Here is a 7,103-nt window from a genome sequence, read left to right as displayed (position 1 = left end):
TGTGATTTTGATATGTATCACCATTTACAGGTTTGGTTTTGCAAGAGCAGGGCTTGACTGCTTCCTGGGGCCTTTCCCAGCAAGTGGGATCTGCTGCCCTCAAGTGGAGGGAGGTGCTCGGTTTTGCCTCAGGTTCTAAATGGTTCTAGAAGGTTTCCCCAGCAACGTCTTTACTAAAACAAAACAAAACAAAACAAAAAACTAAGCATAAGCATCGACATGATTGACTAATCATCATTAAATAAAGGTTTTATAATTTAAATACCATTTAAAGAAATACAGACATGTGGATATGCTTATTTACTAACAAATCTTTATTAAAAGAAAGGAAAATGGAACTGATTAATGTAGTCTTGATGCTTGAAACAAGACTTTCCTACCTGGCCCTCACATTAACCCTGTTGGGATGAGGAAACACCGGTTTCCTCTCCCAGTGTTATATAGATGGAAGCTGATGGGTTGGCGAGCGAGTGAGTAGATGAGGTTCATCTCCTTGGTAGACTCTCGCTGCTGGCTTTTATCCTCTCTCACCTGCTTCTTTATCTGTATAAGAAGAAACAAGTAAAAACAATATTATCAGACTGACTTCATAGCGCTTGGTGGTGGGATTCAATGAGATAATAAATTTATAGCATCTGGGACATGGTTGCTATGACTATTTCATTTATAGAAAGGAAACCTGGGCTCAAACAAGTTGGTTTCTTCCCAAAGCCAACAAGTAGCAAGACTGGGAGGGGTCTATCTGGTCCAATTCCTGAGCTTTTTCTGTCACTTCCTGCTGGGGCTGGTAAGCCTTTTACATTCTAGGAGACATGGGAAATCAGGCATGAAGACTCCCAAACCCACAGTTCACAGATAAGAGTACTTTTCATTTATGTTCATAAAATGTTTCAATCAGTATCTAATCAAACTCTATTCCTTTTTAAATTGCTCTGTATCCTAGCTTCTTCAAATGGAAACTCAGTTCATTTATTTTCACCCAGGACGAATTTTCGTCTGGAAATACTGGTGTTCCTGGACTATCTCTTAAAAAATAGTAATAATTTGTCACCCTCTCTATCCACCTCAGCCATTTGGCCAGTAAAGAGAGCTGTAGGGCAGCAGTGTACAAAGAAAAGAACATGACCTCTAGAATCACAGACCCAAGTCTTAGGAGCAGTTCCACCACTTGCTAACTGAGGAACTTGGGGCAATGTATTTATCTTCTGTTTCCTCAACTGTAAAATGAAGATAGCTCTGCTGCTCCTGCTTACCTCACCAGATTGTGGCAATAGAATGAAATAAAGCCCGTGAAAGCCTCCAGTAAATTGTAAAGTTCTGCGCAATCATATTTACCATTCAAACCACAATCCCTTGCCAGGCAATTTTTCAAATAGGAAACAGATTTCTTTCCCTTGGCAATAAACATGACTAATATATTCCAGGATGTTTTGCATTTTCCTGGCCTTAAAATAAGACTGAACCCAAACAACAATTCAGAAATTGTCATTCATTCTATGATTCTTTTTGAACATCTCCTGTATATGAGGATCTTTGCTAAGTGCTCCATGGAGGGCAAAGATTAATAAAATTTCATCCCCACCCTCAAGGAGTTAATGAGCTAGTGCAGGAGGTCAGATGTTTGTATAAAGTATTTCGTACCATGAGAGAGGGATAAATAATGCTCTAGAAATGTTTAAAAAGGCAGAGGTTAGTGAAATCAGGGACAGCTCTTTGGCGAGAGAATATTTGAGTTGAGTCCTAAAAGTTGGCTAAAGTTTGGGCATGGAAAGATGCAGGAAAGAGCAAGTCAATAAGGGAACCACCTGGACAAAGATTTGGAGGCAGGTAAATTCAGAGACTATGGAAAAGAGAGGAATAATGTTTCATCTTGGCTGAATCCAAGAATACACAGAGAAAAGGTTGGTAAACAGGGACAGACAGATAAAAGGTAACCTGAATGTCGAACCAAAGGCTTATTATTTGAACGAGAAATAGATGATCAGTCCAGCAGAGGTTTACAGATGGCCTGGAGTAGATGGGAACTAAAGACAAGCAGCACATTTCAGAGACCATGACAATTGTCCAAGTGTAAGGAAATTCTGAATTAGGACAGTGGCAGCAGAAACAGAGAGGAGGGGCCAGCTGAGAAGTCTCTTGTAAGATAGAAGCCAAAAGACTTCTCAGAATAAAGAGTATAAAAGATCCAAGACCCTTGAAAATGGGTCAACAATTCAGGGCTTGTTTTGGTATTTCAAAAGCTTTACTATTTCATCCATTCCACAAATGAGGGCTGGATGCACGTTAAGGCTGAGGGTATGGCAGTGAGCAAGACAGAGAGGGTCCTCATGGAGCCCACATTTCATCTGGGGAAACTAGGACGGCAGACCCACAACAATTAGCTAAGTATGGAAATAGGTGAGTGAATAAGGTGAGATGAAGCATGCCCTGGAGGCAGGGTGGCCAGGAAAGGTCTCCCTGAGGAGGGGACATTTTGACTGAACCCTAAATCACAAGCTTGGGGCAGCCGTGGGGAAAATTGGGAGAAGAACATTCTAGGCAATTTTGAATACAAATAACTCTCTAGGGAGTTAACTTTTTAGTACTGAGACAACAACATTCCTCTGTGGTCCTCAAACAAGAGACCATCCCTTATGTACTATCTTGTAGAGTCAATGATCTCACTTGTCTCTTGTGTGTAGTAGATTCTCAACCTCTAATAATGTCTTCTTTCTCCCAAAGTAGCTACAGACTAATTTTCTATCCCTTCTTCCAAATAACTGACCTTTGTATGTCCAAATGGGTTTTTATTGAGTCTCTCTGAAAGACCAGCTTTACAAATAACAATTAGCACCAAATGGAAGGGTCCCAGAAGCTCAGATACCTCGGATAAACAAGACTCACCCATGTATATATACGATACAGCAAATGTACATTTAATAGACTATAAGGCAGTTTTCAGAAAAGGCAGGTAAATTTTTCAGTCCAAAGGGTGAGTCAACCCATCTGGTAGGACAAATGCTGGTCCTGGCTTGATTCCTTGTCTGAGAGCATTTGCCAAAACCTTTTTCATGAATCAATAGTTAAGATAATCTAAACTGTTCCCAATAGATTCAATAATGCATTGGTTCCAGGCATAAGACATCAATTTGATTTGGTTGTAAAATTTAATATTCTATAATTCACACAGAATCTAATTCATGTACCATCTGGTTTTGGGAGAAAGACTTCTGGAAAGATTCAGGGGCTTTCAGGATTAACATTTTCCATCTTCTCCCTGATCTCAATCAAGACCTTTTCATTCGGTCTAAAAAGTAATAATCTACCTGGAGTACTCCCCCTTGTTTCATAAATGTTAAGCTCATTCCACCTGGTTTGCTTGGTAATATGTTCATGAATTTTCTCATGCTCTTGCCCTGACGAATAGCCTCAAGTCACATTAAATGTTCCTTGCTCCATAATTGAGGGCTATGAGCAAGATACCCAACGTGTAACTACCTGATTAATCTCCTCAAAACACCATTTTATACTTTTGTATCCTGACTGGTTTACAAAACACCTACACGTTCATTATCTCACTTAGTTCCCATTGCTGACACTGAAAGCATCCCTATGAAATAGGAAAGTATGCATCGTTACCTCCATTTTACAGATGAAGCTGTTAAAACCCAGAAAGGGTGGGTGACTTGGCCAAGACCTTTGCTATCACCCCCAAATGTTCAGTGGGTATCCTGCACCAAATGCTTACCCCACCCCCGATACAGAATAAAGTTATGTCTCCCAAAGCTTGAGATTCAAGCCTCTGACCTGGCTTTCCAACCTTGTCTGCTATTCTCAATTACCAACCATCTGTTCCAACTGAGCTGGTGTTTCCACTGTTCTCTGAGTCCATCATACCTCAAGGATCTTTTGCTGGCCTCCTTAAATCCTCTTAGGAGCTCATGGGTGGGATTGAAGGAGACTGATTACTCTGCAACAATGTATATGAATTTTGTGTGCATGTGCTCATGAACATTTATCTGAGGAAGGATCCAGAGTTTCCATCAGCTCCTCAAAGAGGTCCAAGACATCCTCCCTGGCTTCAAAAAAAAAGTGCTAAACATTCTATTTATACACTCTTTTCCTTCTCCCTCTACTGGTCTTGACTTACCTAATGCTATGCTTCTTAATTTCCCTTCAGATCTTAAAATCAACTACAGACACATCAGGAATCTGCAAATTTCCTGTTTTAGAATTATTTAGTCATTCTCTTCTTTCCAAATATTAATGTGAAAAAAAAAATCCCAAACAGGAGAAGCCAGAGTATTCCTGGGATGTTCTTTATGTATGTGACTAATACAAGATAACTTATTCACATTGACTGAGCAATTATCTGTAAACCCGAATCATTCCCTTCAGGGTGGAATTAAATCCTTCCATTTGCACAGTCCAGACTGTGGAATACAGAGCAGTTTAGATATATTTAACCACATGGATGCAGATACTGGATCAACTATGAAGAGAAAATTACAGTCATCTGTCAAGAGGGCATAATGATATTCTAGATAAAAAATAAAATCAGTAATAGCTCAGCCACTTCCCAGACACCAATTCCAACCAATCTGACCGCTTATGGGATCCTGAAGGCATGGCAAGTTTTGTAGGGACTGAATTGTTTGGGGGGCACTATGAGAACTCAAGGAAGATCACCACCAAGGAAGATCAATGAGATGAGTGAAGTGGGCTCTAATGGAGGACAGCAGGACTCAAGTGTGGCAGGGACTCAAACAGATTCGGCTTGGCCATCCTTTTTTTACGTCATCTCCCCATCATCTTGCATAGTATTAAGTAGCTAATATCTACTGAGTGCTTACAAAGTTCCAAGAATTATGCTGTCTTTTAATTGGATTATCCAGGTAATTCTCAGGTCACTGTTATAGAGTAGGTGCTATTATACCCCATTTTACAGAAGTGGACAGGAAAGCCCTAAGAGGCAACATGCCCAAGGTCACAAGTAAGTGTGAGGGGTCTGAGTAGGACTCCAACCCAGGTAGGTTATTTGGCTACAAAGCTCTATGCATAACCACAAGGCCACAGGGTGACATTAAGTCTATTTGGCACCCCATGCAACACCCCCAGCTGAGCCGTGCCTCCCATCTGAACTCTCTAGGTCACATCATCTGCCTTCTGATATAACTGTTCCAGATATGCTCTGCCACTGATGTCACCAACTCCAGAATCCCAAGTGCTGACCACAGCCCTATCCTTTCAGCAATCTCACACTCCTCCTAACCTTTGACCTCTAGGCCAATAGTACTCCAACTGGGCTATATGTACCCTTGGGGGTGAGCAAAGTCTTTCCAAGGGTGCATGGACAGAATTGGTATTAAGGAAACCATATTTTAAATCCTGAACTTCCCATGAGCACTTACCTTGTATTGTCCAGCTAGTGCCCTAATAATATACAACAAATCACCCCAAAACTTAGCAGCTTAGAATAACAATAATGTGTTCTCACAGAAACTGTGCATCAGTTGAAGTGTTCCACTGGGGCTGGAGCTTGGCAATTGGCTGGGGCCAGGGCCAGCTTCCCCGGTCAAATGACCAGTACATTTGCAAACAGCTCCATGTCAGAAGGGACAGCCCGGGGATTAAATGCTCTGGAAAGTCTTCATAACTTGCTGTCTGAATTTGCATTTCATAAGTGAAGTCTGATGGGAAAGTTAAGAATGCACCAAGGATTTAGAGCCTCAACATACTCATATGCAGTCCCACCTTCCATCACCTCCTCACCTCTTCACAAGGTAGGTTCTTGGCAGCCTGCAACCACCATCACCACTCCACCCTGGGCTGGCAGCACCATGATGCATTGTTGTGCAACTTGTTCACTTCCAATGCAGGTACCAGACAACCTCCTGGGAATTGCCCTTTGCACTGGGTTGGGGTGGCAGCCCATGAGAAGGGGATACTGGCTTCTTTGTCCCCAGCTGGGGCCCCACAGTCTCATTTTGTATGGGATCCTGCAAATCATGTAGCAGGCCTAACTAGGACAATCCAACTCCATACCTCGTTAGGGGCCCAGTAGTAAGGGCAGCAGGTACCTGGGTCATGGTCTCTTGGTGGGAGTAAAAGCACAAGAGGCCAAACCAAACTGCACAAGCCTATGTCAGTGTCTGCTCTCCTCATAGCCACTAGCATCTCACTGGGGAAAGCAAGTCACCAAACCTACCCTCCAGGAGGCCATGGCAAGGGAGTGGACACATCGTTTTCTTATAGGGGAGGAAAGAATTGAGACTGATAATTCCACTTACACAGTGTTCATTTTTAAAACTCATCTCCCTCAGGAGGAACCTGGATCCATTCCCTCTTTCACAATCACCTATCTCCAGCTTTGCAAAATAAAGGCATGGAGGGGGGTATGTATATCATTTTAATCCATCATGGATTAATAATAAATGTAAGAATAACTCAATGCAGGAAAAAAAAAGTTAAACCCAGGGCTTTATTGTTATAGGAAATGTCTTAAATTTTTATTTTAATTTATATAAATATTTTTGTCATGGAGAAGTAGGATAGGGACAACAATAGAAGACTTTCAAACACAAGAATCTAAAACAGGCTAAAATTTGGGGGGGGGGGAGAATGGAATGAAAAGGAATAAAGGGAATGCTGAAAAAATCCTGTCGTTGAAGGTGGCTATCATGGCAAGCCTCTCACTTAGAACAGACACGTTTAAATCAGAACTGCATCTGTTTTATGTTAGAATACCAATATTTACGATACACTGGAATTTCCATCCTCTAATACTAAACGTAAGATGAAAATTTTTAGGTGTTACCTAAGAAGTGCTTGAGCAGATACATGGTTTCGCAAAACCCTCTAAGGAGTAAGAAATCAAAAAATGTCAAGTCCTTTCATTCCCCCAGGGATGATGAATCTTCTGCTGTAACCCAACCTGTCACCCACCTGAGCACTCGATTTCTTCCTCACCTGTCCAGAGCTCCCCAAGTGATCACTTAAAGAACTCATGTGCTCTCCTTTGACTCTTTTCCATCCTACCCTTTGTCACATCTGCTTAGTGAAAAATTGACAGGCATCAATTCCAAAATTCCATTTCTTTACTCCTAACCAAATGTGGCATTGAA

The 7,103-nt window shown here is 41.5% G+C and overlaps 1 long non-coding RNA gene across 1 annotated transcript in view; it reads right to left on the bottom strand.

Annotated features, from left to right (window-relative positions):
• Positions 1-434: 434 nt before the first annotated feature.
• LOC143669050 (uncharacterized) overlaps positions 435-7,103 on the bottom strand; it is a 71,286-nt gene continuing 64,617 nt past the window's right edge. Inside the window, exon 4 of the long non-coding RNA XR_013168670.1 lies at positions 435-543. This is a non-coding gene — a long non-coding RNA (uncharacterized LOC143669050). The remainder of the gene's footprint in view (positions 544-7,103) is intronic.

The sequence above is a fragment of the Tamandua tetradactyla genome, chromosome 25 (genome assembly GCF_023851605.1).
Source record: "Tamandua tetradactyla isolate mTamTet1 chromosome 25, mTamTet1.pri, whole genome shotgun sequence".
Classification (NCBI taxonomy): domain Eukaryota; kingdom Metazoa; phylum Chordata; class Mammalia; order Pilosa; family Myrmecophagidae; genus Tamandua; species Tamandua tetradactyla.
This window is presented reverse-complemented; position numbering and strand designations above follow the sequence as displayed.